The sequence below is a fragment of the Tachypleus tridentatus genome, chromosome 1, assembly GCF_004210375.1.
Source record: "Tachypleus tridentatus isolate NWPU-2018 chromosome 1, ASM421037v1, whole genome shotgun sequence".
Classification (NCBI taxonomy): Eukaryota; Metazoa; Arthropoda; class Merostomata; order Xiphosura; family Limulidae; genus Tachypleus; species Tachypleus tridentatus.
Window position 1 is genome coordinate 1339985 of NC_134825.1, and position 25549 is coordinate 1365533.

Below are 25549 nucleotides of genomic sequence, written 5' to 3' on the forward strand. Positions count from 1 at the left end.
GTATGCTGTACTGATAGTCCAAACAACACCAATTTACTGTACGACTGAAGGTTTCAGTATGCTGTACTGATAGTCCAAACAACACCAATTTACTGTACGACTGAAGGTTTCAGTATGCTGTACTGATAGTCCAAACAACACCAATTTACTGTACGACTGAAGGTTTCAGTATGCTGTACTGATAGTCCAAACAACACCAATTTACTGTACGACTGAAGGTTTCAGTATGCTGTACTGATAGTCCAAACAACACCAATTTACTGTACGACTGAAGGTTTCAGTATGCTGTACTGATAGTCCAAACAACACCAATTTACTGTACGACTGAAGGTTTCAGTATGCTGTACTGATAGTCCAAACAACACCAATTTACTGTACGACTGAAGGTTTCAGTATGCTGTACTGATAGTCCAAACAACACCAATTTACTGTACGACTGAAGGTTTCAGTATGCTGTACTGATAGTCCAAACAACACCAATTTACTGTACGACTGAAGGTTTCAGTATGCTGTACTGATAGTCCAAACAACACCAATTTACTGTACGACTGAAGGTTTCAGTATGCTGTACTGATAGTCCAAACAACACCAATTTACTGTACGACTGAAGGTTTCAGTATGCTGTACTGATAGTCCAAACAACACCAATTTACTGTACGACTGAAGGTTTCAGTATGCTGTACTGATAGTCCAAACAACACCAATTTACTGTACGACTGAAGGTTTCAGTATGCTGTACTGATAGTCCAAACAACACCAATTTACTGTACGACTGAAGGTTTCAGTATGCTGTACTGATAGTCCAAACAACACCAATTTACTGTACGACTGAAGGTTTCAGTATGCTGTACTGATAGTCCAAACAACACCAATTTACTGTACGACTGAAGGTTTCAGTATGCTGTACTGATAGTCCAAACAACACCAATTTACTGTACGACTGAAGGTTTCAGTATGCTGTACTGATAGTCCAAACAACACCAATTTACTGTACGACTGAAGGTTTCAGTATGCTGTACTGATAGTCCAAACAACACCAATTTACTGTACGACTGAAGGTTTCAGTATGCTGTACTGATAGTCCAAACAACACCAATTTACTGTACGACTGAAGGTTTCAGTATGCTGTACTGATAGTCCAAACAACACCAATTTACTGTACGACTGAAGGTTTCAGTATGCTGTACTGATAGTCCAAACAACACCAATTTACTGTACGACTGAAGGTTTCAGTATGCTGTACTGATAGTCCAAACAACACCAATTTACTGTACGACTGAAGGTTTCAGTATGCTGTACTGATAGTCCAAACAACACCAATTTACTGTACGACTGAAGGTTTCAGTATGCTGTACTGATAGTCCAAACAACACCAATTTACTGTACGACTGAAGGTTTCAGTATGCTGTACTGATAGTCCAAACAACACCAATTTACTGTACGACTGAAGGTTTCAGTATGCTGTACTGATAGTCCAAACAACACCAATTTACTGTACGACTGAAGGTTTCAGTATGCTGTACTGATAGTCCAAACAACACCAATTTACTGTACGACTGAAGGTTTCAGTATGCTGTACTGATAGTCCAAACAACACCAATTTACTGTACGACTGAAGGTTTCAGTATGCTGTACTGATAGTCCAAACAACACCAATTTACTGTACGACTGAAGGTTTCAGTATGCTGTACTGATAGTCCAAACAACACCAATTTACTGTACGACTGAAGGTTTCAGTATGCTGTACTGATAGTCCAAACAACACCAATTTACTGTACGACTGAAGGTTTCAGTATGCTGTACTGATAGTCCAAACAACACCAATTTACTGTACGACTGAAGGTTTCAGTATGCTGTACTGATAGTCCAAACAACACCAATTTACTGTACGACTGAAGGTTTCAGTATGCTGTACTGATAGTCCAAACAACACCAATTTACTGTACGACTGAAGGTTTCAGTATGCTGTACTGATAGTCCAAACAACACCAATTTACTGTACGACTGAAGGTTTCAGTATGCTGTACTGATAGACAAACAGCACCAATTTACTGTACGACTGAAGGTTTCAGTATGCTGTACTGATAGTCCAAACAACACCAATTTACTGTACGACTGAAGGTTTCAGTATGCTGTACTGATAGTCCAAACAACACCAATTTACTGTACGACTGAAGGTTTCAGTATGCTGTACTGATAGTGCCAAACAACACCAATTTACTGTACGACTGAAGGTTTCAGTATGCTGTACTGATAGTCCAAACAACACCAATTTACTGTACGACTGAAGGTTTCAGTATGCTGTACTGATAGTCCAAACAACACCAATTTACTGTACGACTGAAGGTTTCAGTATGCTGTACTGATAGTCCAAACAACACCAATTTACTGTACGACTGAAGGTTTCAGTATGCTGTACTGATAGTCCAAACAACACCAATTTACTGTACGACTGAAGGTTTCAGTATGCTGTACTGATAGTCCAAACAACACCAATTTACTGTACGACTGAAGGTTTCAGTATGCTGTACTGATAGTCCAAACAACACCAATTTACTGTACGACTGAAGGTTTCAGTATGCTGTACTGATAGTCCAAACAACACCAATTTACTGTACGACTGAAGGTTTCAGTATGCTGTACTGATAGTCCAAACAACACCAATTTACTGTACGACTGAAGGTTTCAGTATGCTGTACTGATAGTCAGTATGCAAACAACACCAATTTACTGTACGACTGAAGGTTTCAGTATGCTGTACTGATAGTCCAAACAACACCAATTTACTGTACGACTGAAGGTTTCAGTATGCTGTACTGATAGTCCAAACAACACCAATTTACTGTACGACTGAAGGTTTCAGTATGCTGTACTGATAGTCCAAACAACACCAATTTACTGTACGACTGAAGGTTTCAGTATGCTGTACTGATAGTCCAAACAACACCAATTTACTGTACGACTGAAGGTTTCAGTATGCTGTACTGATAGTCCAAACAACACCAATTTACTGTACGACTGAAGGTTTCAGTATGCTGTACTGATAGTCCAAACAACACCAATTTACTGTACGACTGAAGGTTTCAGTATGCTGTACTGATAGTCCAAACAACACCAATTTACTGTACGACTGAAGGTTTCAGTATGCTGTACTGATAGTCCAAACAACACCAATTTACTGTACGACTGAAGGTTTCAGTATGCTGTACTGATAGTCCAAACAACACCAATTTACTGTACGACTGAAGGTTTCAGTATGCTGTACTGATAGTCCAAACAACACCAATTTACTGTACGACTGAAGGTTTCAGTATGCTGTACTGATAGTCCAAACAACACCAATTTACTGTACGACTGAAGGTTTCAGTATGCTGTACTGATAGTCCAAACAACACCAATTTACTGTACGACTGAAGGTTTCAGTATGCTGTACTGATAGTCAAACAAACAACACCAATTTACTGTACGACTGAAGGTTTCAGTATGCTGTACTGATAGTCCAAACAACACCAATTTACTGTACGACTGAAGGTTTCAGTATGCTGTACTGATAGTCCAAACAACACCAATTTACTGTACGACTGAAGGTTTCAGTATGCTGTACTGATAGTCCAAACAACACCAATTTACTGTACGACTGAAGGTTTCAGTATGCTGTACTGATAGTCCAAACAACACCAATTTACTGTACGACTGAAGGTTTCAGTATGCTGTACTGATAGTCCAAACAACACCAATTTACTGTACGACTGAAGGTTTCAGTATGCTGTACTGATAGTCCAAACAACACCAATTTACTGTACGACTGAAGGTTTCAGTATGCTGTACTGATAGTCCAAACAACACCAATTTACTGTACGACTGAAGGTTTCAGTATGCTGTACTGATAGTCCAAACAACACCAATTTACTGTACGACTGAAGGTTTCAGTATGCTGTACTGATAGTCCAAACAACACCAATTTACTGTACGACTGAAGGTTTCAGTATGCTGTACTGATAGTCCAAACAACACCAATTTACTGTACGACTGAAGGTTTCAGTATGCTGTACTGATAGTCCAAACAACACCAATTTACTGTACGACTGAAGGTTTCAGTATGCTGTACTGATAGTCCAAACAACACCAATTTACTGTACGACTGAAGGTTTCAGTATGCTGTACTGATAGTCCAAACAACACCAATTTACTGTACGACTGAAGGTTTCAGTATGCTGTACTGATAGTCCAAACAACACCAATTTACTGTACGACTGAAGGTTTCAGTATGCTGTACTGATAGTCCAAACAACACCAATTTACTGTACGACTGAAGGTTTCAGTATGCTGTACTGATAGTCCAAACAACACCAATTTACTGTACGACTGAAGGTTTCAGTATGCTGTACTGATAGTCCAAACAACACCAATTTACTGTACGACTGAAGGTTTCAGTATGCTGTACTGATAGTCCAAACAACACCAATTTACTGTACGACTGAAGGTTTCAGTATGCTGTACTGATAGTCCAAACAACACCAATTTACTGTACGACTGAAGGTTTCAGTATGCTGTACTGATAGTCCAAACAACACCAATTTACTGTACGACTGAAGGTTTCAGTATGCTGTACTGATAGTCCAAACAACACCAATTTACTGTACGACTGAAGGTTTCAGTATGCTGTACTGATAGTCCAAACAACACCAATTTACTGTACGACTGAAGGTTTCAGTATGCTGTACTGATAGTCCAAACAACACCAATTTACTGTACGACTGAAGGTTTCAGTATGCTGTACTGATAGTCCAAACAACACCAATTTACTGTACGACTGAAGGTTTCAGTATGCTGTACTGATAGTCCAAACAACACCAATTTACTGTACGACTGAAGGTTTCAGTATGCTGTACTGATAGTCCAAACAACACCAATTTACTGTACGACTGAAGGTTTCAGTATGCTGTACTGATAGTCCAAACAACACCAATTTACTGTACGACTGAAGGTTTCAGTATGCTGTACTGATAGTCCAAACAACACCAATTTACTGTACGACTGAAGGTTTCAGTATGCTGTACTGATAGTCCAAACAACACCAATTTACTGTACGACTGAAGGTTTCAGTATGCTGTACTGATAGTCCAAACAACACCAATTTACTGTACGACTGAAGGTTTCAGTATGCTGTACTGATAGTCCAAACAACACCAATTTACTGTACGACTGAAGGTTTCAGTATGCTGTACTGATAGTCCAAACAACACCAATTTACTGTACGACTGAAGGTTTCAGTATGCTGTACTGATAGTCCAAACAACACCAATTTACTGTACGACTGAAGGTTTCAGTATGCTGTACTGATAGTCCAAACAACACCAATTTACTGTACGACTGAAGGTTTCAGTATGCTGTACTGATAGTCCAAACAACACCAATTTACTGTACGACTGAAGGTTTCAGTATGCTGTACTGATAGTCCAAACAACACCAATTTACTGTACGACTGAAGGTTTCAGTATGCTGTACTGATAGTCCAAACAACACCAATTTACTGTACGACTGAAGGTTTCAGTATGCTGTACTGATAGTCCAAACAACACCAATTTACTGTACGACTGAAGGTTTCAGTATGCTGTACTGATAGTCCAAACAACACCAATTTACTGTACGACTGAAGGTTTCAGTATGCTGTACTGATAGTCCAAACAACACCAATTTACTGTACGACTGAAGGTTTCAGTATGCTGTACTGATAGTCCAAACAACACCAATTTACTGTACGACTGAAGGTTTCAGTATGCTGTACTGATAGTCCAAACAACACCAATTTACTGTACGACTGAAGGTTTCAGTATGCTGTACTGATAGTCCAAACAACACCAATTTACTGTACGACTGAAGGTTTCAGTATGCTGTACTGATAGTCCAAACAACACCAATTTACTGTACGACTGAAGGTTTCAGTATGCTGTACTGATAGTCCAAACAACACCAATTTACTGTACGACTGAAGGTTTCAGTATGCTGTACTGATAGTCCAAACAACACCAATTTACTGTACGACTGAAGGTTTCAGTATGCTGTACTGATAGTCCAAACAACACCAATTTACTGTACGACTGAAGGTTTCAGTATGCTGTACTGATAGTCCAAACAACACCAATTTACTGTACGACTGAAGGTTTCAGTATGCTGTACTGATAGTCCAAACAACACCAATTTACTGTACGACTGAAGGTTTCAGTATGCTGTACTGATAGTCCAAACAACACCAATTTACTGTACGACTGAAGGTTTCAGTATGCTGTACTGATAGTCCAAACAACACCAATTTACTGTACGACTGAAGGTTTCAGTATGCTGTACTGATAGTCCAAACAACACCAATTTACTGTACGACTGAAGGTTTCAGTATGCTGTACTGATAGTCCAAACAACACCAATTTACTGTACGACTGAAGGTTTCAGTATGCTGTACTGATAGTCCAAACAACACCAATTTACTGTACGACTGAAGGTTTCAGTATGCTGTACTGATAGTCCAAACAACACCAATTTACTGTACGACTGAAGGTTTCAGTATGCTGTACTGATAGTCCAAACAACACCAATTTACTGTACGACTGAAGGTTTCAGTATGCTGTACTGATAGTCCAAACAACACCAATTTACTGTACGACTGAAGGTTTCAGTATGCTGTACTGATAGTCCAAACAACACCAATTTACTGTACGACTGAAGGTTTCAGTATGCTGTACTGATAGTCCAAACAACACCAATTTACTGTACGACTGAAGGTTTCAGTATGCTGTACTGATAGTCCAAACAACACCAATTTACTGTACGACTGAAGGTTTCAGTATGCTGTACTGATAGTCCAAACAACACCAATTTACTGTACGACTGAAGGTTTCAGTATGCTGTACTGATAGTCCAAACAACACCAATTTACTGTACGACTGAAGGTTTCAGTATGCTGTACTGATAGTCCAAACAACACCAATTTACTGTACGACTGAAGGTTTCAGTATGCTGTACTGATAGTCCAAACAACACCAATTTACTGTACGACTGAAGGTTTCAGTATGCTGTACTGATAGTCCAAACAACACCAATTTACTGTACGACTGAAGGTTTCAGTATGCTGTACTGATAGTCCAAACAACACCAATTTACTGTACGACTGAAGGTTTCAGTATGCTGTACTGATAGTCCAAACAACACCAATTTACTGTACGACTGAAGGTTTCAGTATGCTGTACTGATAGTCCAAACAACACCAATTTACTGTACGACTGAAGGTTTCAGTATGCTGTACTGATAGTCCAAACAACACCAATTTACTGTACGACTGAAGGTTTCAGTATGCTGTACTGATAGTCCAAACAACACCAATTTACTGTACGACTGAAGGTTTCAGTATGCTGTACTGATAGTCCAAACAACACCAATTTACTGTACGACTGAAGGTTTCAGTATGCTGTACTGATAGTCCAAACAACAAACAACACCAATTTACTGTACGACTGAAGGTTTCAGTATGCTGTACTGATAGTCCAAACAACACCAATTTACTGTACGACTGAAGGTTTCAGTATGCTGTACTGATAGTCCAAACAACACCAATTTACTGTACGACTGAAGGTTTCAGTATGCTGTACTGATAGTCCAAACAACACCAATTTACTGTACGACTGAAGGTTTCAGTATGCTGTACTGATAGTCCAAACAACACCAATTTACTGTACGACTGAAGGTTTCAGTATGCTGTACTGATAGTCCAAACAACACCAATTTACTGTACGACTGAAGGTTTCAGTATGCTGTACTGATAGTCCAAACAACACCAATTTACTGTACGACTGAAGGTTTCAGTATGCTGTACTGATAGTCCAAACAACACCAATTTACTGTACGACTGAAGGTTTCAGTATGCTGTACTGATAGTCCAAACAACACCAATTTACTGTACGACTGAAGGTTTCAGTATGCTGTACTGATAGTCCAAACAACACCAATTTACTGTACGACTGAAGGTTTCAGTATGCTGTACTGATAGTCCAAACAACACCAATTTACTGTACGACTGAAGGTTTCAGTATGCTGTACTGATAGTCCAAACAACACCAATTTACTGTACGACTGAAGGTTTCAGTATGCTGTACTGATAGTCCAAACAACACCAATTTACTGTACGACTGAAGGTTTCAGTATGCTGTACTGATAGTCCAAACAACACCAATTTACTGTACGACTGAAGGTTTCAGTATGCTGTACTGATAGTCCAAACAACACCAATTTACTGTACGACTGAAGGTTTCAGTATGCTGTACTGATAGTCCAAACAACACCAATTTACTGTACGACTGAAGGTTTCAGTATGCTGTACTGATAGTCCAAACAACACCAATTTACTGTACGACTGAAGGTTTCAGTATGCTGTACTGATAGTCCAAACAACACCAATTTACTGTACGACTGAAGGTTTCAGTATGCTGTACTGATAGTCCAAACAACACCAATTTACTGTACGACTGAAGGTTTCAGTATGCTGTACTGATAGTCCAAACAACACCAATTTACTGTACGACTGAAGGTTTCAGTATGCTGTACTGATAGTCCAAACAACACCAATTTACTGTACGACTGAAGGTTTCAGTATGCTGTACTGATAGTCCAAACAACACCAATTTACTGTACGACTGAAGGTTTCAGTATGCTGTACTGATAGTCCAAACAACACCAATTTACTGTACGACTGAAGGTTTCAGTATGCTGTACTGATAGTCCAAACAACACCAATTTACTGTACGACTGAAGGTTTCAGTATGCTGTACTGATAGTCCAAACAACACCAATTTACTGTACGACTGAAGGTTTCAGTATGCTGTACTGATAGTCCAAACAACACCAATTTACTGTACGACTGAAGGTTTCAGTATGCTGTACTGATAGTCCAAACAACACCAATTTACTGTACGACTGAAGGTTTCAGTATGCTGTACTGATAGTCCAAACAACACCAATTTACTGTACGACTGAAGGTTTCAGTATGCTGTACTGATAGTCCAAACAACACCAATTTACTGTACGACTGAAGGTTTCAGTATGCTGTACTGATAGTCCAAACAACACCAATTTACTGTACGACTGAAGGTTTCAGTATGCTGTACTGATAGTCCAAACAACACCAATTTACTGTACGACTGAAGGTTTCAGTATGCTGTACTGATAGTCCAAACAACACCAATTTACTGTACGACTGAAGGTTTCAGTATGCTGTACTGATAGTCCAAACAACACCAATTTACTGTACGACTGAAGGTTTCAGTATGCTGTACTGATAGTCCAAACAACACCAATTTACTGTACGACTGAAGGTTTCAGTATGCTGTACTGATAGTCCAAACAACACCAATTTACTGTACGACTGAAGGTTTCAGTATGCTGTACTGATAGTCCAAACAACACCAATTTACTGTACGACTGAAGGTTTCAGTATGCTGTACTGATAGTCCAAACAACACCAATTTACTGTACGACTGAAGGTTTCAGTATGCTGTACTGATAGTCCAAACAACACCAATTTACTGTACGACTGAAGGTTTCAGTATGCTGTACTGATAGTACGACTGAAGGTTTCAGTATGCTGTACTGATAGTCCAAACAACACCAATTTACTGTACGACTGAAGGTTTCAGTATGCTGTACTGATAGTCCAAACAACACCAATTTACTGTACGACTGAAGGTTTCAGTATGCTGTACTGATAGTCCAAACAACACCAATTTACTGTACGACTGAAGGTTTCAGTATGCTGTACTGATAGTCCAAACAACACCAATTTACTGTACGACTGAAGGTTTCAGTATGCTGTACTGATAGTCCAAACAACACCAATTTACTGTACGACTGAAGGTTTCAGTATGCTGTACTGATAGTCCAAACAACACCAATTTACTGTACGACTGAAGGTTTCAGTATGCTGTACTGATAGTCCAAACAACACCAATTTACTGTACGACTGAAGGTTTCAGTATGCTGTACTGATAGTCCAAACAACACCAATTTACTGTACGACTGAAGGTTTCAGTATGCTGTACTGATAGTCCAAACAACACCAATTTACTGTACGACTGAAGGTTTCAGTATGCTGTACTGATAGTCCAAACAACACCAATTTACTGTACGACTGAAGGTTTCAGTATGCTGTACTGATAGTCCAAACAACACCAATTTACTGTACGACTGAAGGTTTCAGTATGCTGTACTGATAGTCCAAACAACACCAATTTACTGTACGACTGAAGGTTTCAGTATGCTGTACTGATAGTCCAAACAACACCAATTTACTGTACGACTGAAGGTTTCAGTATGCTGTACTGATAGTCCAAACAACACCAATTTACTGTACGACTGAAGGTTTCAGTATGCTGTACTGATAGTCCAAACAACACCAATTTACTGTACGACTGAAGGTTTCAGTATGCTGTACTGATAGTCCAAACAACACCAATTTACTGTACGACTGAAGGTTTCAGTATGCTGTACTGATAGTCCAAACCACACCAATTTACTGCACGACTGAAGGTTTCAGTACTGTACTGATAGTCCAAACAACACCAATTTACTGTACGACTGAAGGTTTCAGTATGCTGTACTGATAGTCCAAACAACACCAATTTACTGTACGACTGAAGGTTTCAGTATGCTGTACTGATAGTCCAAACAACACCAATTTACTGTACGACTGAAGGTTTCAGTATGCTGTACTGATAGTCCAAACAACACCAATTTACTGTACGACTGAAGGTTTCAGTATGCTGTACTGATAGTCCAAACAACACCAATTTACTGTACGACTGAAGGTTTCAGTATGCTGTACTGATAGTCCAAACAACACCAATTTACTGTACGACTGAAGGTTTCAGTATGCTGTACTGATAGTCCAAACAACACCAATTTACTGTACGACTGAAGGTTTCAGTATGCTGTACTGATAGTCCAAACAACACCAATTTACTGTACGACTGAAGGTTTCAGTATGCTGTACTGATAGTCCAAACAACACCAATTTACTGTACGACTGAAGGTTTCAGTATGCTGTACTGATAGTCCAAACGACACCAATTTACTGTACGACTGAAGAAGGTTTCAGTATGCTGTACTGATAGTCCAAACAACACCAATTTACTGTACGACTGAAGGTTTCAGTATGCTGTACTGATAGTCCAAACAACACCAATTTACTGTACGACTGAAGGTTTCAGTATGCTGTACTGATAGTCCAAACAACACCAATTTACTGTACGACTGAAGGTTTCAGTATGCTGTACTGATAGTCCAAACAACACCAATTTACTGTACGACTGAAGGTTTCAGTATGCTGTACTGATAGTCCAAACAACACCAATTTACTGTACGACTGAAGGTTTCAGTATGCTGTACTGATAGTCCAAACAACACCAATTTACTGTACGACTGAAGGTTTCAGTATGCTGTACTGATAGTCCAAACAACACCAATTTACTGTACGACTGAAGGTTTCAGTATGCTGTACTGATAGTCCAAACAACACCAATTTACTGTACGACTGAAGGTTTCAGTATGCTGTACTGATAGTCCAAACAACACCAATTTACTGTACGACTGAAGGTTTCAGTATGCTGTACTGATAGTCCAAACAACACCAATTTACTGTACGACTGAAGGTTTCAGTATGCTGTACTGATAGTCCAAACAACACCAATTTACTGTACGACTGAAGGTTTCAGTATGCTGTACTGATAGTCCAAACAACACCAATTTACTGTACGACTGAAGGTTTCAGTATGCTGTACTGATAGTCCAAACAACACCAATTTACTGTACGACTGAAGGTTTCAGTATGCTGTACTGATAGTCCAAACAACACCAATTTACTGTACGACTGAAGGTTTCAGTATGCTGTACTGATAGTCCAAACAACACCAATTTACTGTACGACTGAAGGTTTCAGTATGCTGTACTGATAGTCCAAACAACACCAATTTACTGTACGACTGAAGGTTTCAGTATGCTGTACTGATAGTCCAAACAACACCAATTTACTGTACGACTGAAGGTTTCAGTATGCTGTACTGATAGTCCAAACAACACCAATTTACTGTACGACTGAAGGTTTCAGTATGCTGTACTGATAGTCCAAACAACACCAATTTACTGTACGACTGAAGGTTTCAGTATGCTGTACTGATAGTCAAACAAACAACACCAATTTACTGTACGACTGAAGGTTTCAGTATGCTGTACTGATAGTCCAAACAACACCAATTTACTGTACGACTGAAGGTTTCAGTATGCTGTACTGATAGTCCAAACAACACCAATTTACTGTACGACTGAAGGTTTCAGTATGCTGTACTGATAGTCCAAACAACACCAATTTACTGTACGACTGAAGGTTTCAGTATGCTGTACTGATAGTCCAAACAACACCAATTTACTGTACGACTGAAGGTTTCAGTATGCTGTACTGATAGTCCAAACAACACCAATTTACTGTACGACTGAAGGTTTCAGTATGCTGTACTGATAGTCCAAACAACACCAATTTACTGTACGACTGAAGGTTTCAGTATGCTGTACTGATAGTCCAAACAACACCAATTTACTGTACGACTGAAGGTTTCAGTATGCTGTACTGATAGTCCAAACAACACCAATTTACTGTACGACTGAAGGTTTCAGTATGCTGTACTGATAGTCCAAACAACACCAATTTACTGTACGACTGAAGGTTTCAGTATGCTGTACTGATAGTCCAAACTGTACTGATACAAACCAATTTACTGTACGACTGAAGGTTTCAGTATGCTGTACTGATAGTCCAAACAACACCAATTTACTGTACGACTGAAGGTTTCAGTATGCTGTACTGATAGTCCAAACAACACCAATTTACTGTACGACTGAAGGTTTCAGTATGCTGTACTGATAGTCCAAACAACACCAATTTACTGTACGACTGAAGGTTTCAGTATGCTGTACTGATAGTCCAAACAACACCAATTTACTGTACGACTGAAGGTTTCAGTATGCTGTACTGATAGTCCAAACAACACCAATTTACTGTACGACTGAAGGTTTCAGTATGCTGTACTGATAGTCCAAACAACACCAATTTACTGTACGACTGAAGGTTTCAGTATGCTGTACTGATAGTCCAAACAACACCAATTTACTGTACGACTGAAGGTTTCAGTATGCTGTACTGATAGTCCAAACAACACCAATTTACTGTACGACTGAAGGTTTCAGTATGCTGTACTGATAGTCCAAACAACACCAATTTACTGTACGACTGAAGGTTTCAGTATGCTGTACTGATAGTCCAAACAACACCAATTTACTGTACGACTGAAGGTTTCAGTATGCTGTACTGATAGTCCAAACAACACCAATTTACTGTACGACTGAAGGTTTCAGTATGCTGTACTGATAGTCCAAACAACACCAATTTACTGTACGACTGAAGGTTTCAGTATGCTGTACTGATAGTCCAAACAACACCAATTTACTGTACGACTGAAGGTTTCAGTATGCTGTACTGATAGTCCAAACAACACCAATTTACTGTACGACTGAAGGTTTCAGTATGCTGTACTGATAGTCCAAACAACACCAATTTACTGTACGACTGAAGGTTTCAGTATGCTGTACTGATAGTCCAAACAACACCAATTTACTGTACGACTGAAGGTTTCAGTATGCTGTACTGATAGTCCAAACAACACCAATTTACTGTACGACTGAAGGTTTCAGTATGCTGTACTGATAGTCCAAACAACACCAATTTACTGTACGACTGAAGGTTTCAGTATGCTGTACTGATAGTCCAAACAACACCAATTTACTGTACGACTGAAGGTTTCAGTATGCTGTACTGATAGTCCAAACAACACCAATTTACTGTACGACTGAAGGTTTCAGTATGCTGTACTGATAGTCCAAACAACACCAATTTACTGTACGACTGAAGGTTTCAGTATGCTGTACTGATAGTCCAAACAACACCAATTTACTGTACGACTGAAGGTTTCAGTATGCTGTACTGATAGTCCAAACAACACCAATTTACTGTACGACTGAAGGTTTCAGTATGCTGTACTGATAGTCCAAACAACACCAATTTACTGTACGACTGAAGGTTTCAGTATGCTGTACTGATAGTCAGTATGCAAACAAAACACCAATTTACTGTACGACTAAAGGTTTCAGTATGCTGTACTGATAGTCCAAACAACACCAATTTACTGTACGACTGAAGGTTTCAGTATGCTGTACTGATAGTCCAAACAACACCAATTTACTGTACGACTGAAGGTTTCAGTATGCTGTACTGATAGTCCAAACAACACCAATTTACTGTACGACTGAAGGTTTCAGTATGCTGTACTGATAGTCCAAACAACACCAATTTACTGTACGACTGAAGGTTTCAGTATGCTGTACTGATAGTCCAAACAACACCAATTTACTGTACGACTGAAGGTTTCAGTATGCTGTACTGATAGTCCAAACAACACCAATTTACTGTACGACTGAAGGTTTCAGTATGCTGTACTGATAGTCCAAACAACACCAATTTACTGTACGACTGAAGGTTTCAGTATGCTGTACTGATAGTCCAAACAACACCAATTTACTGTACGACTGAAGGTTTCAGTATGCTGTACTGATAGTCCAAACAACACCAATTTACTGTACGACTGAAGGTTTCAGTATGCTGTACTGATAGTCCAAACAACACCAATTTACTGTACGACTGAAGGTTTCAGTATGCTGTACTGATAGTCCAAACAACACCAATTTACTGTACGACTGAAGGTTTCAGTATGCTGTACTGATAGTCCAAACAACACCAATTTACTGTACGACTGAAGGTTTCAGTATGCTGTACTGATAGTCCAAACAACACCAATTTACTGTACGACTGAAGGTTTCAGTATGCTGTACTGATAGTCCAAACAACACCAATTTACTGTACGACTGAAGGTTTCAGTATGCTGTACTGATAGTCCAAACAACACCAATTTACTGTACGACTGAAGGTTTCAGTATGCTGTACTGATAGTCCAAACAACACCAATTTACTGTACGACTGAAGGTTTCAGTATGCTGTACTGATAGTCCAAACAACACCAATTTACTGTACGACTGAAGGTTTCAGTATGCTGTACTGATAGTCCAAACAACACCAATTTACTGTACGACTGAAGGTTTCAGTATGCTGTACTGATAGTCCAAACAACACCAATTTACTGTACGACTGAAGGTTTCAGTATGCTGTACTGATAGTCCAAACAACACCAATTTACTGTACGACTGAAGGTTTCAGTATGCTGTACTGATAGTCCAAACAACACCAATTTACTGTACGACTGAAGGTTTCAGTATGCTGTACTGATAGTCCAAACAACACCAATTTACTGTACGACTGAAGGTTTCAGTATGCTGTACTGATAGTCCAAACAACACCAATTTACTGTACGACTGAAGGTTTCAGTATGCTGTACTGATAGTCCAAACAACACCAATTTCAGACTGAATGCTGTACTGATAGTCCAAACAACACCAATTTACTGTACGACTGAAGGTTTCAGTATGCTGTACTGATAGTCCAAACAACACCAATTTACTGTACGACTGAAGGTTTCAGTATGCTGTACTGATAGTCCAAACAACACCAATTTACTGTACGACTGAAGGTTTCAGTATGCTGTACTGATAGTCCAAACAACACCAATTTACTGTACGACTGAAGGTTTCAGTATGCTGTACTGATAGTCCAAACAACACCAATTTACTGTACGACTGAAGGTTTCAGTATGCTGTACTGATAGTCCAAACAACACCAATTTACTGTACGACTGAAGGTTTCAGTATGCTGTACTGATAGTCCAAACAACACCAATTTACTGTACGACTGAAGGTTTCAGTATGCTGTACTGATAGTCCAAACAACACCAATTTACTGTACGACTGAAGGTTTCAGTATGCTGTACTGATAGTCCAAACAACACCAATTTACTGTACGACTGAAGGTTTCAGTATGCTGTACTGATAGTCCAAACAACACCAATTTACTGTACGACTGAAGGTTTCAGTATGCTGTACTGATAGTCCAAACAACACCAATTTACTGTACGACTGAAGGTTTCAGTATGCTGTACTGATAGTCCAAACAACACCAATTTACTGTACGACTGAAGGTTTCAGTATGCTGTACTGATAGTCCAAACAACACCAATTTACTGTACGACTGAAGGTTTCAGTATGCTGTACTGATAGTCCAAACAACACCAATTTACTGTACGACTGAAGGTTTCAGTATGCTGTACTGATAGTCCAAACAACACCAATTTACTGTACGACTGAAGGTTTCAGTATGCTGTACTGATAGTCCAAACAACACCAATTTACTGTACGACTGAAGGTTTCAGTATGCTGTACTGATAGTCCAAACAACACCAATTTACTGTACGACTGAAGGTTTCAGTATGCTGTACTGATAGTCCAAACAACACCAATTTACTGTACGACTGAAGGTTTCAGTATGCTGTACTGATAGTCCAAACAACACCAATTTACTGTACGACTGAAGGTTTCAGTATGCTGTACTGATAGTCCAAACAACACCAATTTACTGTACGACTGAAGGTTTCAGTATGCTGTACTGATAGTCCAAACAACACCAATTTACTGTACGACTGAAGGTTTCAGTATGCTGTACTGATAGTCCAAACAACACCAATTTACTGTACGACTGAAGGTTTCAGTATGCTGTACTGATAGTCCAAACAACACCAATTTACTGTACGACTGAAGGTTTCAGTATGCTGTACTGATAGTCCAAACAACACCAATTTACTGTACGACTGAAGGTTTCAGTATGCTGTACTGATAGTCCAAACAACACCAATTTACTGTACGACTGAAGGTTTCAGTATGCTGTACTGATAGTCCAAACAACACCAATTTACTGTACGACTGAAGGTTTCAGTATGCTGTACTGATAGTCCAAACAACACCAATTTACTGTACGACTGAAGGTTTCAGTATGCTGTACTGATAGTCCAAACAACACCAATTTACTGTACGACTGAAGGTTTCAGTATGCTGTACTGATAGTCCAAACAACACCAATTTACTGTACGACTGAAGGTTTCAGTATGCTGTACTGATAGTCCAAACAACACCAATTTACTGTACGACTGAAGGTTTCAGTATGCTGTACTGATAGTCCAAACAACACCAATTTACTGTACGACTGAAGGTTTCAGTATGCTGTACTGATAGTCCAAACAACACCAATTTACTGTACGACTGAAGGTTTCAGTATGCTGTACTGATAGTCCAAACAACACCAATTTACTGTACGACTGAAGGTTTCAGTATGCTGTACTGATAGTCCAAACAACACCAATTTACTGTACGACTGAAGGTTTCAGTATGCTGTACTGATAGTCCAAACAACACCAATTTACTGTACGACTGAAGGTTTCAGTATGCTGTACTGATAGTCCAAACAACACCAATTTACTGTACGACTGAAGGTTTCAGTATGCTGTACTGATAGTCCAAACAACACCAATTTACTGTACGACTGAAGGTTTCAGTATGCTGTACTGATAGTCCAAACAACACCAATTTACTGTACGACTGAAGGTTTCAGATGCTGTACTGATAGTCCAAACAACACCAATTTACTGTACGACTGAAGGTTTCAGTATGCTGTACTGATAGTCCAAACAACACCAATTTACTGTACGACTGAAGGTTTCAGTATGCTGTACTGATAGTCCAAACAACACCAATTTACTGTACGACTGAAGGTTTCAGTATGCTGTACTGATAGTCCAAACAACACCAATTTACTGTACGACTGAAGGTTTCAGTATGCTGTACTGATAGTCCAAACAACACCAATTTACTGTACGACTGAAGGTTTCAGTATGCTGTACTGATAGTCCAAACAACACCAATTTACTGTACGACTGAAGGTTTCAGTATGCTGTACTGATAGTCCAAACAACACCAATTTACTGTACGACTGAAGGTTTCAGTATGCTGTACTGATAGTCCAAACAACACCAATTTACTGTACGACTGAAGGTTTCAGTATGCTGTACTGATAGTCCAAACAACACCAATTTACTGTACGACTGAAGGTTTCAGTATGCTGTACTGATAGTCCAAACAACACCAATTTACTGTACGACTGAAGGTTTCAGTATGCTGTACTAGTCCAAACAACACCAATTTACTGTACGACTGAAGGTTTCAGTATAGTCCAAACAACACCAATTTACTGTACGACTGAAGGTTTCAGTATGCTGTACTGATAGTCCAAACAACACCAATTTACTGTACGACTGAAGGTTTCAGTATGCTGTACTGATAGTCCAAACAACACCAATTTACTGTACGACTGAAGGTTTCAGTATGCTGTACTGATAGTCCAAACAACACCAATTTACTGTACGACTGAAGGTTTCAGTATGCTGTACTGATAGTCCAAACAACACCAATTTACTGTACGACTGAAGGTTTCAGTATGCTGTACTGATAGTCAGTATGCAAACGACACCAATTTACTGTACGACTGAAGGTTTCAGTATGCTGTACTGATAGTCCAAACAACACCAATTTACTGTACGACTGAAGGTTTCAGTATGCTGTACTGATAGTCCAAACAACACCAATTTACTGTACGACTGAAGGTTTCAGTATGCTGTACTGATAGTCCAAACAACACCAATTTACTGTACGACTGAAGGTTTCAGTATGCTGTACTGATAGTCCAAACAACACCAATTTACTGTACGACTGAAGGTTTCAGTATGCTGTACTGATAGTCCAAACAACACCAATTTACTGTACGACTGAAGGTTTCAGTATGCTGTACTGATAGTCCAAACAACACCAATTTACTGTACGACTGAAGGTTTCAGTATGCTGTACTGATAGTCCAAACAACACCAATTTACTGTACGACTGAAGGTTTCAGTATGCTGTACTGATAGTCCAAACAACACCAATTTACTGTACGACTGAAGGTTTCAGTATGCTGTACTGATAGTCCAAACAACACCAATTTACTGTACGACTGAAGGTTTCAGTATGCTGTACTGATAGTCCAAACAACACCAATTTACTATACGACTGAAGGTTTCAGTATGCTGTACTGATAGTCCAAACGACACCAATTTTCTGTACGACTGAAGATTTCAGTATGCTGTACTGATAGTCCAAACAACACCAATTTACTGTACGACTGAAGGTTTCAGTATGCTGTACTGATAGTCCAAACGACACCAATTTACTGTACGACTGAAGATTTCAGTATGCTGTACTGATAGTCCAAACAACACCAATTTACTGTACGACTGAAGGTTTCAGTATGCTGTACTGATAGTCCAAACAGCACCAATTTACTGAACGACTGAAGGTTTCAGTATGCTGTACTGATAGTCCAAACCACACCAATTTACTGTACGACTGACGGTTTCAGTATGCTGTACTGATAGTCCAAACAACACCAATTTACTGTACGACTGAAGGTTTAAGTATGCTGTACTGATAGTCCAAACAGCACCAATTTACTCTACGACTGAAGGTTTCAGTATGCTGTACTGATAGTCCAAACAACACCAATTTACTGTACGACTGAAGGTTTCAGTATGCTGTACTGATAGTCCAAACAACACCAATTTACCCTATGACTGAAGGTTTCAGTGTGCTGTACTGATAGTCCAAACAACACCAATTTACTGTACGACTGAAGGTTTCAGTATGCTGTACTGATAGTCCAAACAACACCAATTTACTGTACGACTGAAGGTTTCAGTATGCTGTACTGATAGTCCAAACGACACCAATTTACTGTACGACTGAAGATTTCAGTATGCTGTACTGATAGTCCAAACAACACCAATTTACTGTACGACTGAAGGTTTCAGTATGCTGTACTGATAGTCCAAACGACACCAATTTACTGTACGACTGAAGATTTCAGTATGCTGTACTGATAGTCCAAACAACACCAATTTACTGTACGACTGAAGGTTTCAGTATGCTGTACTGATAGTCCAAACAGCACCAATTTACTGAACGACTGAAGGTTTCAGTATGCTGTACTGATAGTCCAAACCACACCAATTTACTGTACGACTGACGGTTTCAGTGTGCTGTACTGATAGTCCAAACAGCACCAATTTACTGTACGACTGAAGGTTTCAGTGTGCTGTACTGATAGTCCAAACAACACCAATTTACTGTACGACTGAAGGTTTCAGTATGCTGTACTCATAGTCCAAACAACACCAATTTACTGAACGACTGAAGGTTTCAGTATGCTGTACTGATAGTCCAAACAACACCAATTTACTGTACGACTGAAGGTTTCAGTGTGCTGTACTGATAGTCCAAACAACACCAATTTTCTGAACGACTGACGGTTTCAGTGTGCTGTACTGATAGTCCAAACAACACCAATTTACTGTACGACTGAAGGTTTAAGTATGCTATACTCATAGTCCAAACAACACCAATTTACTGAACGACTGAAGGTTTCAGTATGCTGTACTGATAGTCCAAACAACACCAATTTACTGTACGACTGAAGGTTTCAGTATGCTGTACTGATAGTCCAAACAACACCAATTTACTGTACGACTGAAGGTTTCAGTGTGCTGTACTGATAGTCCAAACAACACCAAAGACCAAGACACTATACAAGGTAGAGTCACCATTACTAGATCAAGAAGGCAAGGGCAGAGAGCTCAATGTAAGGCATCATTGCTGTAGAAAGAAGACAAAGGCGGAGAGCTCAATGTAAGGCATCATTGCTGTAGAAAGAAGACAAAGGCGGAGAGCTCAATGTAAGGCATCATTACTGTAGAAAGAAGACAAAGGCGGAGAGCTCAGTGTAAGGCATCATTACTGTAGAAAAAAGACAAAGGCGGAGAGCTCAATGTAAGGCATCATTACTGTAAAAAGAAGACAAAGGCGGAGAGCTCAATGTAAGGCATCATTACTGTAGAAAGAAGACAAAGGCAGAGAGCTCAATGTAAGGCATCATTACTGTAAAAAGAAGACAATGGCGGAGAGCTCAATGTAAGGCATCATTACTGTAGAAAGAAGACAAAGGCAGAGTGTCCAAAATAAGATCCTAATAACTTTATCAAGAAGACAAGGGCAAAGTGGCTGAAGTAAGGTCAACTTTTTTATAATAAGACGACAAAGAGAAAGAAGCCGAAGTAAAGTTATAATTATAATTTATAGAAGAAACCTTTATTAAGGGTTTTCAGTGGAAATGGTAGATTACTGTTCTGTGTGTTCATTATTAACCTGTCTTTCGTAAGTAACATCTAGTAAAGGTAATATATACTGATAAGGAGTGCCTTCATGTTAACATACCAGTTCATGTCACCACATTCAGTCATACTCTGCAGTATGAGAGTGGCGAGTTTTAGCTCCAGTCCTACCAAATATGCTCACACTTCCAGCTGTGAGACGATATATTGTGACAGTCGTTTCTACTAGTCGTTGGTGAAAGAGTAACCTACGAGTTGGCTGTGGATTGTGGGATGACTACCTGCCTTCCTTCTAATCTTACACTACTAAATGAGGGACGACTTGCGCAGATTGCCTTATTGTAGCTTTGCGCGCAATTAAATAAAACCAGTCATACTCTATCTAATGATTATTTATCGTAACAACAGGTCTGCAGCGTAGCTTTCACCACATGAGACTTTCTTGTGAAGCTGTCAGATTCAGAGTACATCACTTCCTTCTGCTTACATTTAGCTTACGAGGACTGCACCTTCCAGCGTCTGTTTATGAAACCCAAACACACAGAAATCGACGAGTGAGAATCGCGTTCAGTCACTCTGCTCCAATCTCTTTTGACTGCTTTCTCCTAATGACGTCATACTCTATTACACTTTGATTACCAACGACTATTCGGTCTAGATTCTGAATGGCCCTTATATCCCAAGATGATTCTCATTTATTTCTATTTGAATGTCATAAAGCACACAGGATATTCACTTTTTGAAATTCTAAATCCCCTGTATGATCAAATATTTATTATCTTAGTGTATGAATAGTTTGTTGCTTAATGGTCTTCCAAAACTGGCAAAACTACCAAAGACGAGCAATGTTAAAATGTAGTTTAAAATTTTCCTTTTCACCACGACTTAATACTGACTGTAATTGTTATTTAAGATGATTATTTGCATATTTCAGATCGTATTAATATAATGTACATTGTTTTTTATTTATATTCCATTTAACATGATATTTTTGGGAATATTTTTATTTATATCTAAAATAGGGCAAAGGAGAAATGAAGACCTACTGGTTACACAAAAGGAAGGGTGGAAGACGTCCAGTGACAACTCAACCAAAGGTTTCATATGCACCACCCAGTGAAGACACTCGTTCCTTGTATACTCCTATCACATTCGAGGAAGTTGCCAGACGGTCGCCTTCACCAGCTTTAGCATCTCAACCAGTAAGTACACCTGTGATCGAGATTACTGAAGCAATTCCTGATACAACAATCAAACCTGCTAGCGGACAAACGGTTGCGCCCTCTACAACAGGGCCAGTGTTACTGTCTGTTTCAACCAGTTCTCATTCCTCTCCTGCCATCCAGCACTGTCAACGATGTAAAAAAGTGCGATTTCCCAAACAAGCCTGGACTAATGAACCAATTTATCCAGGATGGATGAAGCAACATCAATTCCACCATCACCATATGTATGGTGGGCAATTCCCTTACTCGCCTTACTTTCCAATGTACTACAAAAGCCAGATGAAAAACTATAGTGGAGGACAACTTCCTATGTTGGCTTATGGGGAAGACCATAATTGTTGTTGGAACATGTCTGAGAGATCTACCAGAAGCAATGCTTGTTCCATTCTTTAATACAGTTAATAAATAATAGCATGAAAGCTACAGAACTAATTACAGAGACCATTGATTACACCTTTAACATAATAAGTACATAGACAAGCACGTCACCATTCAACGTTTATTGGAGCCTGACTGAACCCCTTTACACACATTTATGTCGTCAGTCAGTATTTATTGTGTACAGTTTATACTGACTATTCACTATGTATTTTTTCTTGTTATACAGTTTTATGCTCACTATTCACTGTGTATTTTTTTAGTTATACTGTTTTACACTCACTATGTATTTTTTCTAGTTATACTGTTTTACAGTCACTGTATTTTTCCTAATCATACTGTTTTACAGCCACTGTATTTTTCCTAATCATACTGTTTTACAGTCACTGTATTTTTCGTAATTATACTGTTTTACAGTCACTGTATTTTTTCTAATTATACTGTTTTACACTCACTATGTATTTTTTCTAGTTATACTGTTTTACAGTCACTGTATTTTTCCTAATCATACTGTTTTACAGCCACTGTATTTTTCCTAATCATACTGTTTTACAGTCACTGTATTTTTCGTAATTATACTGTTTTACAGTCACTGTATTTTTTCTAATTATACTGTTTTACAGTCACTGTATTTTTTCTAGGTATACTGTTTTACAGTCACTGTATTTTTTCTAATTATACTGTTTTACAGTCACTGTATTTTTTCTAATTATACTGTTTTACAGTCACTGTATTTTTTCTAGTTATACTGTTTTACAGTCACTGTATTTTTCCTAATCATACTGTTTTACAGCCACTGTATTTTTCCTAATCATACTGTTTTACAGTCACTGTATTTTTCGTAATTATACTGTTTTACAGTCACTGTATTTTTTCTAGGTATACTGTTTTACAGTCACTGTATTTTTTCTAGGTATACTGTTTTACGCTCACTATTTATTGTATATTGTTTCTAGTTATATAGTTTTACGCTCACCACTCACTGCATTTTTTCTAGTTATATAGTTTTACGCTCACCACTCACTCTGCATTTTTTCTAGTTATACTCTTTTACGCTAAGTATTCACTCTGTATTTTTATTTTATGAACAAAGAATTAGCAGAAGAGATCACCAAAAATTTGAAAGATGTTATAAAAACATATAACAAAGTTTATCATTTGGTATATGTCTGGCTAGTTGTTATGGCATTCACGTTAGAAATATCACTAATTAAAATGAAAAAAAAAATCCCTATCTTTGTTGTTCTTTCTTCACACCACTACATTTTAGATGAACTTAATAAATCAATTGTTTGTTTGTATATGGATCGCTTTTAACAGGATTACTTTTATATTTCCAATTATTGTATGAATTATACAGACAACAGATGTCGATTTCAGATTTACGTCTTTCCCTTCTCTCTCAGGACAAAAGAAAACTCGACGTTTCTGGACGCTACACTGCAACGCGGCTGCGTATAAGGTAAACCGCCACCTACCGACAAAAGATTCTGTAAAGTGTAACATCTCAGATATTCTTGCATGCTGTGTTTAGTGTTTCGTGCACTGTTATGTACTTAGATATCTTGTTGAAATATGACAGCACACAACCAAGTATGATGGATAATGAAATTAAATCGTATAAAGACACATATATAAAACTACATTAATATTCTAAACTGTTAAATCTTTAGCACCATGCATCATTCACCTTCTTTATAAGTCCAAGAGATATTTGAATATGGGATTTTATTTGGATTCGCATATATCAACCTCATTTGGTTGTTAAATGAAAACAGAAGTATTTCACACAATGTCTTAGCTTTATTAACTGTAGTATCTCAGTGTATAAAACTGATAATAAATTAAGTTACTAGAAGATGACGTCACTATGTTACTTAGTCTCTGTTTGACACGTTTCCTAATTACATCAGCTTAGTTAACAAGGTCCACATAAACTTTATGGTTTTCCTTAGTCTCTGTTTGATACATTTCTTAATTACATCAGCTTAGTTAACAAGGTCCACACAAACATTATGGTTTTCCTTAGTCTCTGTTTCATACATTTCTTAATTACATCAGTTTAGTTAACAAGGTCCACACAAACTTTATTGTTTTCCTTAGTCTCTGTTTGATACATTTCTTAATTACATCAGCTTAGTTAACAAGGTCCACACAAACTTTATGGTTTTCCTTAGTCTCTGTTTGATACATTTCTTAATTACGTTAGTTTAGTTCACAGGGTCCACACAAACTTTATGGTTTTCCTTAGTCTGTTTATTCATATTAGGAATCAAACATATAAAGGGTTCCAAAGATTTTTGTTACAGAAACAACAATAGCCTATGGAAGGTGGAATCAAGTAACAACCAATATAAAATTATTGAAACAAAATTACATTTTAACAATGAATTGTGCACTCAGTAACTCTGACACAAAATATTCATAAAGGTGTTTTAGGATCGGGGATTTAAAGCTTCCGGGATGAGTACATTGCAAATAAAGGAATAATGATCAGCTTGAGGGACCAGGACCATTCGGAGAGAGAACCACAAACAGTCATACCACAGTTCTAGTAAGCGGCGTGCGGCATATTATAACAGGTTAGAAACCAAGACAGCAAAT

At 38.5% G+C, this 25549-nt stretch overlaps 1 long non-coding RNA gene across 1 annotated transcript; it reads left to right on the forward strand.

Moving 5' to 3' along the window:
- The first annotated feature begins 22368 nt into the window (after positions 1-22368).
- On the forward strand, positions 22369-24647 carry LOC143227452 (uncharacterized). The gene is made up of 2 exons (XR_013015003.1): positions 22369-22543; positions 24352-24647. It is a non-coding gene; the product is annotated as an uncharacterized LOC143227452 (long non-coding RNA).
- The last annotated feature ends 902 nt before the right edge of the window (positions 24648-25549 follow it).